Source organism: Diabrotica virgifera, chromosome 9, assembly GCF_917563875.1.
Source record: "Diabrotica virgifera virgifera chromosome 9, PGI_DIABVI_V3a".
Lineage (NCBI taxonomy): Eukaryota > Metazoa > Arthropoda > Insecta > Coleoptera > Chrysomelidae > Diabrotica > Diabrotica virgifera.
In genome coordinates, this window is record NC_065451.1 from 27,597,727 (window position 1) to 27,611,187 (window position 13,461).

Here is a 13,461-nt window from a genome sequence, read left to right on the forward strand (position 1 = left end):
TGGCCAGTATAACGAGCAGACAATTTTTCTTTTAATTTTCGGGAGATGAAAGCTCATAAATAGCTCTTAATCTCTAATTACTGACAACTGGCAATTATAAATATACGGCATCCAGTGATTTGTATGGATACTACAAATGACATTTACTTTAGGAGAACCTTGAGCTACCTGTGTGTAACGTCTAATGTATAACAGTCAGTTAAATAGTAACGTGTGGCCTAACTTTTACACACATACCTACTGTGGCAAATGTATTATATTTTTCAAAATTTTGGAATGCGTTTAAATCGTAGAACAATTTTAACTTTTGATTTTAATACAGATTTCAATTATCTACAAATATTCTCTCATGACTTTTGATGTAAAATAATTAGGGAAGCAGGTATTCAACAGTTTAGAATTTTACATTTTTTATGGCTTTTTTCTATGGCCCGTTTCACGATTCACCACCCGGTATAAGATAAAATGTGTATTAATTGTATTATTTAACAATAACACAAATGCAACACATATATACACAATAACACGCATTCAATGATCGAAAATCATTTAAAAATATGGGATTATGTATTCTTGTGACGTAAAGTCAAAAATTGAAATCTCCCCACCACCGTCGATCTGGGCAACCGTAGTATGTCTAAGAACCCTGATAATAACCAAACTTTCCACTCTCTATAGATAGAGCGTTTCACGTTAATAACGGAATATTGCGTAAATAGGGTTATGTATTTCTTATGGACGATAGAAGCGGGCCGATGCCACTTCTATCGTATCGAGAATGAATCGTATATCGGAAGTCTAGTAACAACGGTTTACTGTAAAGAGACCGAAATCATTAGACCGAAAGCAGTAGACCGAACTCATTAGACCGAAAAGCACTTTACCGAAACCTCACTAGACCGAACAGCAGAAGACCGAAAAGCAGTTCTTTTTACTTGTCGCAGTAAAAGAGATAAGAATAATGTAATTACAACTAAATGTTATTTGGATGGTTATTTTATTATAAACAGTTAAAATGGTGTTAACGTCACTCTACCCTTAATTTATTTTTACCTTCACTAATTTGTTTAACGGATGAAAATTATTTCATATCAGACTGTACAGAGTAACAATTTACACAGTCTATATATAGAATAATACAAAAAAATACAATAAACAAAAAGACAGATATACAAAATATTAGCATAATTTACTGCAAACTTTTTAAATTTATTTACCATTTCGGTCTAATGCTGTTCGGTCTAGTGAGGTTTCGGTAAAGTGCTTTTCGGTCTAATGAGTTCGGTCTACTGCTTTCGGTCTAATGATTTCGGTCTAATTGTCGTGTACCAGTAACAACACGTGCCTGAGAGTTTTGGCAAGACTGACACTGATCTGCATAAGCCAAACGTTCTGTTCTTAAAATGAAATAAAGTTTAGATTCACAACGTTTACGTCGCAAGCCCGCGGCTCCTCTATTTTTCGCCAGCAGCGTTGCCAAATCGTGCCGTTTCACTGAATCACCTAGTATATTGGTAAAAAAACTAACTGTTTCTTATATTTTCAGGTAAAATAAGAAGATATTGGTGCCAATTTTCGCGACATGGACATTTTGAGCGATGACTTGTTTCGGAAATATGTAAATGTGATTATTTTTTAGTATGAATAGATGGACGCGCGTCTTTTATTGAATCGTTCAAGTCAATTATAATAGGTGTAGGTTTAACACTATGCCCCGTTGCTCTAGCGGGACGAATCGAATGATTTTTAACCCCTCTTAAACCGACAACCTTAACGTAAGCCTTCGTCAGAATTTCCCACTCACTTCATGCTTGAGGATGAACTTTGAGAACGCTTTCAAAAAATCATGAGAAGCCTTATTAGGTATTTTAAAGAGTTAGCTGTTTCGTGTAGCTTTATTAAAAGATCTTAGCAAGACGAATATTCAGTGCTCAAAGTAATCAGAACATTTTGTTTCACATCATAAATAAAAATGTATAAAACGTGTATTAGTAAAGGAACCAAAAATAACGACACAATAATACAAAAGTCTAATTAAGGTAATGCGGGTGTTCAATCATCTCACTTACAGAATTCAACAAGCCATTAATATTAATATTATTTGTAAGCTTTGAGAAAAACGAAAAATCTGCAGAAAAAAGTAAAGAGAACATCTTGACAAACAGTTGAAAATAATAGGAGAATCGTACATAAACAAGAAAATAAGAAATTTCTACCAAGAAATAAAAAAATCCCGAGGAACTGAAAAGAGTACAACAAGTTATTACTGGAGAAGTAAAGACGGTGTGCTTTTAGGAGAAACAACAGGAAAATTAAACAGATGGGTAAAGTATTTTGAAGAACTATTGAATGTAAATAAACAAGCAGAACCACAGGAAATAAAACAAAAGCAAAAAGATAGCACAGACCAAAAACAGGAAGAAGAACTAACACTACAAGAAGTAAAAGAAGCAATATTTGAGAAAAAAAAATAAAAAAAGGGCAAGAGAAAGCGGAATTTCGGCAGAGATTTTTAAAACAGGTGGAGAAAAGCTGCAAGAAAAAATTTTCCGACTAATATTAACAGTCTGGCAAAAAGAGGAAATGCCGCAACAATGGAACAATGCACTTATCTGTCCAATCTACAAAAAGGTGATGAAATAAATTTCAAAAATTATAGAGGAATATCGCTATATTAGAAGTGTCCTTCAAAATACTTGCCAAAATCATCCGAAATAGATTTAAAAAGGAGGTAAACAAGATCATTTAAGAATATCAAGGAAAAACTCAATACATGGTAATGAAAGGAGGTATAACGAAAGAGGATAACTATATAAAAATTAAAGAAGAGGATGACTCTAAATTTAAGGAAGTATCAGAATTCGAATACCTGTGAGTGACTGTAACTAATATTGGAAGGGAAGGAAAAGAAATAGATAAAGGATTATTGAAGGGAAGTCGAGCTGTTGATTCCTAAAACACGGTATTAAAAGCAAAAAATGAATCAAGAAATGCGAAAATCAGAATTATATGAAACGATAGTACGATCCACAGTGTTGTATGCGATTTAAACGTGGGTAATGAATCAACAAGAGGAGAAAATATACAATATGGGAAAGAAAGGTCTGAGAAATATTTTTGGAGGTATACAGATAGCGGAGAAAACCTGGAGGAGACGAACAAATGAAGAAGTAATGAGTATGTGGGAGACCAAAAATAAGAGCCAAAAGAGCTAGATCGCTGGGACAAGTAGAATCGTGAAACGAATATTGAATGACAGAGAATTGGAAAAAAGGAGAAGGACACGAGGACGTCCAAGGAGGAGATGGTTAAAGGCTGCAGTGAGTGATTTAGTAGAAATCGGGGCGAAGGACTGGAGAAAGAGTGCAGAGAACCGAAAATAATGGAGGAGAAATATCATCCAGAATTTGGAAGCCGTAAAGCTACAAGGTCTACCTTCGTAGAGTAACATATACAATTATCGGCAAAACAAAATGAAGAAACTGGAAATCTCACCTAAAACTGTAAAAAATAGAAAAAAAGAAGTAATTCGCATTACAAAATGGATAAAAAAAAAGGATAATAAACTGCATCATGCGAGAGATCATACAGGATTAAAAGATACCTATTTTCAGACAAATCTAAAAACTAATAAAATGTTTTATTATTTTGAGCATTATATTTGTAACATAACTACTGTAGTAAGCATTTAACATATTTAAGCTAATCTTATATAGAGCTGATGCTCATTATTATCACGATTGAGCCTTTGCTTCATCACAATCGTAGCATGGACAACATTATGGGATTCTTGCGAATGTTTACGTTAGGGCTCTATAAGATCTCTGTTATTGTTACAGTGAAAAAATTTTAACGTATTCATTATTTGTTATGACATTCCTCTAGATGGACTCTAAGACATAACACAGCAAATCTGTCAAGTATTTAAATATTGATTTATTAAACGTTAAACATTTTTTTAAAACTGTTGATTTATGGTATCCCGGTTTTTCTGAAAAATACACAAGTTTCAAAATAAGTTATTGTTATTAAATGATGCTACTATTCAGTTTAGAAGACCTTTTCAAAAGAAAATTGTTTTGAAAACTACCTTCTTTTTTTAAGTTAAACACAAAACAAAAGATTATTTATAGCTGGGATCCCACGGAGAGTGATGTGGCGCTCTTCGCCAGTTTACGCCGGCAAAGTGAAATAGAAAATTAGTCCATGTGGTGAGACCGCTCCCGTCTGGAAAACATTTCTAATTCGGTTTCTCTGCGGATTCATATTCAAAAATGTCCCCTTTAAACAAATCTGAAGGGTGCCGCACGGAACTTTGGGCAGAAATTGTTTAAACATTTTTTTTTAAACAAATACATAAGATCGCCTTTTATTGCTCAAAAAAATATATTTTAAAATTTCTTGGGTCATTCTAAACAAGAAAGGTAGCTTGTGATTTTTCTCAAAAATTGACAGTTTTCGAGTTATAGGCGATTTAAAATCTAAAAAATGCGAAAATCCCCATTTTCGAGGCTTAAAAACTCATATTTAAATTAGTATTTTTAAGGGTGCCAATAATTTGGATTAAAGTTTATACATTCCTTTTCAAGATTCCGAAGAGTGATCGGGTCTAACTTCAATTTAGACCGTAGTTTTTTAATTGTTAATTATGCGTGTCCATCCGGTTTTTTGCCGTTGCGGCGCGCACCATTTTCAAAAATCTCCTATTTTCCTCCAAAAAATATTTTTTCTAGATTCTTTGGGACATTCTAAATAAAATAAGTTTCTTTACATTTTTCTCAAAAGTTAATAGTTTTAAAGTTATAAGCGATTTAAAATCCGAAAAATTACAAAAAAAACACATTTTCGCATTTTATATCGCTTATAACTTTAAAACTAGTAACTTTTGAGAAAAATGTCAAGAAACTTACTTTATTTAGAATGTCCTTAAGAATCTAGAAAAATATTTTTCGGAGGAAAATAGGATATTTTTGAAAATATCGGAATCTTGAAAAGGAATGTTTAAACTTTAATCCAAGTTATTGGCACGCTTAAAAATACTAATTTAAATATGAGCTTGTAAGCGTCGAAAATGCGTATTTTCGCATTTTTTAGATTTTAAATCGCCTATAACTCGAAAAATGTCAATTTTTGAGAAAAATCACAAGATACCTTTCTTGTTTAGAATGACCCAAAAAACCTAAAAATTTATTTTTTGGAGCAATAAAAGGTGATCTTATGTATTTGTTTAAAAAAATTGTTTAAACAATTTCTGCTCAAAAATTCTGTCCGGCACCCTTCAGATTTGTTTAATGGGGACATTTTTGAATATGAATCCGCAGAGAAACCGAATTAGAAATATTTTTCAGACAGGGCTGTCTCACCACATGGACTAAATAGATAATAGTGAAAAGAAAAATATTTACTTAAATAAATTCGGTCGTAGCTTTCCGATGGACCGTGTCCCCCTGAGTATCGAAGGTACACTAACCAGTGTTGGCGGTAGAAATTTTAGAAAGTTGGTTAATTCATATAATGATAAAAAGTCCAACACAACATCGTTAGACCACTCCATAGATCAGGTCAAAATCTTAAAGGGAGTGAGACAGGGATGCATCATTTCATCGCTAATATTCAATCTGTACTTAGAGCACATTCTTGAAGAGTCTCTAAAATATATTGATGAAGGCATCTCAATAAATGGAGTCAAGCTCAATAACCTGCGGTATGCAGATGATACAATAGTGTTTTCCAATATCATAGAAGAGCTTGTTACAGCAAAATATAGATAGAGGGATGATACTGAATAAATAAAGTGAAAACTATTTTATCTATTAAATTATGAATATATATTATAATATAAATTACAAAATTCAGTTAATCTCTCTTTGCCTTATCTCAGGGATTTATTATGGGTTAGTAGAAGGTGATCCGGTTATTTCTGAGCATTAAATCAACCCATAGCTTTAAAGATTTATTTAATATAAACTATAAAATATAACATAAAATGGGGAATTGAATTAAAAATATAAGAACAATGTAATGACTATTGAATGGAATGTAATGACTATTGAAATAGAAAATATTGTTAAGACCTAAACAGACCCTAACTTATGACATTTATACACCCTAATACCTAGAAATATGGAGATTATAAATATATTCGACTATAATTGATCAATAAAGTACACCCTGGGAGTCAAAAGTGCCTACGTTCAGCAAGAATCAGATATCAGTAACCATACTATATTAATAATTATTATTACCAAATATAATGTGAACAATTTATACCATGAAGTGTCAAATACCTACTCATATAAGTCTACCTGTGGAATTAACTAAGTACAATTAATATAATACCCTGTAATTACTCTGTTAAATTAATACCCTCGGATAGCGCTATGTTCAGGTGTACAATGTGGGTAACAGGAAGGACTTAGATCTGAACAAAGTGGTAGGTATAGACACAGTAGAGGATATAAAATGTAACAGGTTATGTTGCTACTGTTACCGATTTATCTCTGTTCTTGCTTACGGTCTCGTGGTGGGTGTTACTGTGGTGGTGACTCTGGTTATAACTAAATGCTGGTTGCTAGCTACTAGGTACTATGTCTGAGTGTTGAACAGTCACTAGTCCCAAGGTGTGTCCTCAAGAAGTTGGCCTACCAAGGAGAGAAAATACACTGTCAGTAAGGACTATACGAGACAGTAGAAATACGAGAGGCTATAAGCCTAATAATAGCTTTAAAGATATTTACCTGAGGTATTATGTGGCCAACAGAGAGGGGTTGTTGAGGTTATATCTCGTAACTAACTACAATTTCTACCGGCACTGCAAAATATACAGCCCCAAATCCGTCACTGGCAAAAACTCTTCCAGACGATAAGTTTTCATAAACTTGGGCCGTATTTTCTCACCGATGGAAAAAGGATTAGCAAACTTTCACCCTTTGCAATCCGACCTCGTTCCAAAACAATCGAAGATAGACCGGATGTCATCCGTATTTGCTTAATGTCATTCGATCTGAGTTCCAACTGAGATGAACCATTCAAGCACGGAACCACTGATTGATTCAGTTACCTGACAAGAACCTATGAACAACCTGTGAATGAGAGAAAAAAACCAACTATTTCATAGGAACTACCATAGGCGTAACCAGGGAGTTTTAAAATATTTAAATATCTTTCAGTTTAACATATATAAATGAATTGTGAAGGTTTAAAAAAACGTAACAAGCTGCAAAACTGAATGAACAAAATAACGGAAACAAGTAGAACATAATGAGAATTGAACGTGTCTCACAATACAACTACTTGGGAACTATAATCAATGAGTCGTGGGACAATACCCAAGAGATTAAATGTCGCATAAGAAAGGCCAAAAGTGCATTCTTGACTATGAACTCTGTGTTCAAGAGCTATGACCTTACCATAGAAACAAAAATAAAGAGTAGAAACGTGGACATTGAAGGCGGAAGCTTTATCAAAACTTTAGGTTTTTGAGCTATTGTTGTACAGAGAGATCCTGAAGATACCATGGACAGACAAAGTCACGAATGAAGAAGTGCTACGGAGGATGAACACAACCGCAGGTTTGGTCAACATCGTGAAGGGCCGTAGGCTGCAGTACTTGGGATATATAATAATGAGAAATCAAGGTAGATAAGACCTACTTCAATTCGTTTTGCCAGATAAAATTGAAAGGCAAAAAGACCTCAGGACGAAGAAGAATATCCTGGCTTGCTAACCTGAGGGCATGGTATAGAAAGACCTCAGCACAACTATTCCGTATAGCAACCAACAAAATCATCATAGCCAGAATGATCGCTAACGTTCGGAACGGACAGGCACCCTAAGAAGAACAACTGACCACCAGCCCCTAGCCGAGTCGGAAGGGTTAGAGTGGTACGTACCTATTCTGTATCAGCTTCTGACTTCCTTTGAACCGTGAGGGTTCGCTTCTAGGCCAATGATAGTAACTCAAAATTTAGTTTTATGGAAATATCGCTATATATTTCACGATGCGTTAAACCTCGTTTTTGGTTTTATCTTTTTCTATTATATATTTTCTATTTTTCTTGGCGCGCCACACCACGTTCTATAGGATCCCGACTTATCATTGATAAGTCGTAATTACCTCTTATCCTGACAACAAGGCCAATTTTTGCTACATTCATGTTGTTAGTATTTTGTTTCCAGGATCACACTGGGAATCAAAGACCATGTAGATGAATCTTGGCAGAATTTTGCTGGTTATTGCCTTAAGTCAGCTTAAGTTTTAACGTAGAGTTTAAACAAGGCTTAACACCAAGTAGTATATTTAATCAAAAAGTACCCAAACACTTATTTCATAGTCATTTTCAAAAAATTTAATGTGTAACGTTCTTTTTCGCATGAAGTTGTAGACTTCGTTTCGTAGGTTGTAAAAATATTAATATAATGTCAAAAAGTTATTACGTATTATGCCTATAGCTGTCATTACAATCAAACTTTTTCATACTTTTAGGAAAAAGTGCAAAATTGGGTTCACACTCACCAAAAAATAAGCTTAATATTGCTAAGAATACTTTCATCATTTAAATTTTTGTCAAATGTCAAATGTCAGATGTCAAATGGTTTGTTACAAACGTCATTGCGTGTCATTAAGTAGATTTAAGACTAGTAGCTTAGTCTACAGAACATTTTAGACGGAAAAAACCTGTACAATAATTCAGTCGTTCGGAAGAAAAGTGACGCAATTCAAAAAATGCATAATTCCAGTTTTCTTGTTAAATTGACTACAAAAATTCTATACTTTTACCAGGAAAAGTGTCACATAGATGTTTACTTCCAACTTCGTAAAATGGCGGTAGTGTCATTGGTGAGAGTTCCACATATGGAACACTGACACTTTTGAGTTATGCTCTGGCGTTCAACGTAAACGTGTCGTTATTTATTACTAAAACCGTTGTATTTTAAGAAGTATCCTTGGTATTTGTTATTAATGTTGAAAAAAGTGACCAATATTTTAAAAGAAAAGTGTCATAAATCAAAATGTTTATGATTTTTCCTTTGTTATATCAGATATTGTTCGCCCGCTATAACTTTTCCCATGCGTCACGATTCATATTCAAACAAATTAAGTCAAAATATAAAGTAAAACGTACGTCGATGTGTGTAGTAAATATTATACAGTATACAAAATGTATATACACATCGACGTTCGTTTCACTCTATGTTTTGACTTAATTTGTTTGAAAATGAATCGTGAAGCATGAGAAAAGTTATAGCGGACGAACAATATCATAGTTTTTTCGCTTTGCTTCTTACACAATTAGAAACATTCACTTATCCCTTAGCTTTTAATTTTTAAATGTTAGCAGTTGCCGTTTAATTAAACTTACAGTTAAATTAAGATCTAAAAAATCCATTTTTGTTTCTTCTGAAAAAAATTGTTTTTGAGCTGTGACACTTTTGTTCCGGATGAGCGAATTGTTCCAAAAACTTTTCATTCTTTAAAAATGAGTTCCCAAATAAGAATGATTTGATATATTTGTATGAATTTCCGAATATTGTATTTTTATGGTTATATAGTTTTTAATGGATAAGCACTATAATTTGTAGGAAACTATACTTCTGGAAAAAAAATTAGACACTTGAATTTTGTATGTTTTTTGTTATTTCTGTAGTGTTAAGTGGTTTATGAGAAGAAAGTGAACAGTCATAATATAAATCGTTTATTTAAAACAGTAAGAAAGTAATAAAAGGAAAAATAAGTAACCCAAAAGTAACTAATAAGTAAAGCAAAAAATTAATATTGTTCGAAAAATTAAAAAGAAAAAATAATTTTAATTGCCCACAGTTGACTGTTTTTTAGGTTTAGTATCGGGTATTGCCCAGGGCTGGATTTACATATGGGCTGATAGGGCTATAGCCCGGGGCGTCAGAATTCAGAGGGCGGCAAATTTTGGTAAAAATAGTAAAAAATGGCGGTGGGAAGAGCGGAAAATTGTGGATAGCCCAGGGGCGACAAATCTTCAAATCTGCCTCTGGTATTGCCCCCCTACATCTGCGGAGGATTTCAATAGGCCGAAGCATACTTAAAACAAGTTGCAGAACTTGTTCTTGTGGTATATGTTCCCATTCTTCATTCAACGCTATTTTCAGCTCTTGAATAATCGTTTCTGGCAATGGCTACCTATTTTTAACTTTTTTCCTAGAATGTCCCATAAATGTTCTAAATGTCAAAATTACAAGCGGGCCAATCCAAAACGGGAATTCCGACAGTATTTAGGTAGTCCATGACTATTTGTGCAGTATGAAGGCACGCACTATCCAGCATAAATAAGAAATTATCCCAACGAAAGGAGCGTAGGGGACAATATTTTTATCCAGACACTGTCATATGTATATGTCTACTGTTAAAGTTCCATATTCGATGAAAATTAATTTGGAGCGTCCGTTGAGACAAATATCTGCCCATACCATAACACCTCCACCACCAAACGGTGGTGTTGAACAAAGGTTCAAATCGTTCTCCGGCTCTGTGATCATTCGTAACTCTCATCCTGTTAGGTCCATGAGCTGCTGTTAATTTAGTGCATGCTACTGGCTTATAATAACGTAAACCACTTTCATGCGGGACTCTTCTTACAGTTGCTGCAGAAATATGAGTTCCTCGAGCTTCTAACAAACGAATAGCGAGAACATTTAACGTTCATGGCGCTGATCTTTGCACCTTTTTCTGCCTGATCCTGGTCTTCCAGTGTATTTTCCAGTCTGACAATACTTCGTAAGAGCGTCATGGACGGTACTTTCGGCAATATTCAAATGATTTGCAATTTAACGTATACTGCGACAATCATAGGCGCCCATACTTATGACCAGAGGCCCTTCCCCGACCCTTCGGGTGCTTTAAACTATATATTGCCATCCAATGTATACAACAAGTAATGTGCAACATCTTCACGTCTGGCCCCCCTAAAAATTTTTATATGGGCGCCCATGGCGACAATCTTCATGTAATGCCACAACTTTTACATTATTTTTGGGGCACATACCAACACGACTTGAAAAGAGTAATGAACAGTGATCTGAATTTATCAGAATAAACGTGACACTTATCGTAAATGTAATAAGAAAATGCAAAAAATATGTTGCTAGTAAACAAGATACATACCTATAATATAATTTTTTAACAAACGTCAAAATTTTGTTTCTATGGTGACGCAGTTATTTAAAAACATGTTTTTTTTTTGTTAATGTTTACATCATTCCCATTAAAACGAGTATACACTAACAGAAAAAAAAACATACAAAATGCAATTGTCCGAATTTTTTTGAACAGGTGTGTAGTTTTTAATGATGAGCACTGAAATTTGTAAGAAACTATAATAAATTTTGTTTTTGTCTCTGATTACGGAATTTCTCAGTAATAACATTAATTTTTATTTGTTGAAAAAAATACGTTGTTGTAAGTCTAAAATATATATCCTGATTTTTTTTACATTTTAAATATCAATTTAACATCTGTTGTTCATTTTTTGGAACTTTTTTAAAGGATTTAAACTCTTTTTTTTTATATGTTTTACCTTTTTTTTCGCGTATTCTTAGCAATATTAAGACAGAAAATTGCCTGTTTTGAGGTAGCAACTACTTGTGTGCATGAAAATAAAAATATTCAACAAAATCTTGATATTTTCGTAAAGTATATAATTTGGTACTAAAGTATTTTAGGTAACATTTTTTCTATAATACATATTATATCTCTAGATTGCTTCTTTATAAGGAAGAAGGTTTACTGGCAGATGGTTTAAGTCAAATAAAAAAATTATTGTGAAATTGTAATTTCAAAAGCCTGTTTTTCTGTTATTGAAAGATTCTACGTAAGCAATTCGCCTTCTTGGTCATAATCATTATTTTAATGACCAATTTCAAATTCTCCAAATTTAAAATAAAGATATTCAGCTATGTTTGTGAGAACCTTTGAAAATTAATAAATTAAAAAATACACGTATAATTCTGATTGACCAACTTGAGACAAACAGGTCTCACCTCCACAACTTATTCAGTTAACAACAAACGATAAAGCGTAAAAGCATAGTAAAAATACATCACCCTTTTCCGAAAGAGCTGTAGTGATAATAAATTGTAATACATTTTGTGGAAGTGTAGAAAACTAAATTTTCTTAGACAAAATAAATTTTCATCAAGTTACAGTCACTTAGTAGTTAAACAAACTGAAGTCGATTTAAAAAAAAAAACAAAAACCCAACAGACAAAGAAAACATGGACTACTGATGAAATATTAGAAGTGGTGAATTTGAGAAGAGAACCTAAGAATAAACATAACAGTAAATATAAAGAAATTCATAAACAGATAAGAAAAAGATAGTGAAGGAAAATAAGAAGTTGCTTACAAAAACAAGTAAGGAGATAAAAGAATTAAAGAAAAAACATGACAACAAACTTCTCCATAATAAAATAAAGGAAGTAACTGGAAATAGAAATACCAAATAGTCTGGTATACTAACAAGAATGTAGGTTTGATAGGATGCTATTAAAAGAAACAAATGTCCAATAGAAGACATATACAAAACCTATTCTCATACAACATGGTCAAGATATCAACTGACATTTAAACATTGATAATTTATATATATTTATCAAACATCAAAAATAAAATACGCATTGAAAAACATGAAACCTGGAAAAGCACCTTGTCCAGATAATATTTACAGTGAGATTGTAAAACTCTGGAGGATGAAAACTTAGATCACCCGATTTTTCGAAAATTATAGCCATTACCATTGTATAACTAGACCAATTACACACAAATATGTATAATCTAATAATTTTATATTTCAAATATTAATTATTATTTATCCTTTTATTTGTGTACTTACTTATAATTGAAATAAAAAAATTTAAAATCCTAATTTCTTTTTTAATAAATTGCATCTACTTTTATCCGGGTCGACTTTTCACTTTTTAACGAAGATTGTTCTTCACTTTTCACCGGGGGCCGCTCTACATTTTTACCGGGGCCCGCTCTTCACTTTTTACCAGGGCCCGCTCATCCCTTTCGGCGGCCCTCTCTGTCAATGTCATGTTTAATCTGCAGCTTTACGAACGCGTTGTCATAACACAACAATAACCAATGACATGAGGGATGTCAGTGTTTACGTTTCTACAGTTAAAAACAATCCAGTGTATTCTTTCGCTATTAGTATGGCAGCATGTTCATCCAGAAGTTTTACCTTCAAGTGGGAAGCACCATTTTACTATTTTTGAGTTACCAATACTCAAGTTTTTTTGTGATTCAGCAGTGTGGACAATCATTCCGTAGTTGATTACAATATAAGACAAATTCATATTGAAAACAAAGGAGAATAGACAACAGTATGACATAGGTACCATATGTCAGAGGCTACGTCTTGAAACGTCCACGTCAGTAGTTAATGCCAGTAAACTTCCACACCTTTACAAAGGCTTCAATAACAT

General features: G+C 33.2%; 1 protein-coding gene across 1 annotated transcript in view; it reads left to right on the forward strand.

Annotated features, from left to right (window-relative positions):
- The window catches only part of LOC114328035 (G-protein coupled receptor 52), a 45,843-nt gene extending 36,219 nt beyond the window's left edge, over positions 1–9,624 (forward strand). Inside the window, exon 6 of the transcript XR_003652098.2 lies at positions 1,547–9,624. The gene's annotated coding sequence lies outside the window, so the exon portion shown is untranslated. The remainder of the gene's footprint in view (positions 1–1,546) is intronic.
- Positions 9,625–13,461: the final 3,837 nt, after the last annotated feature.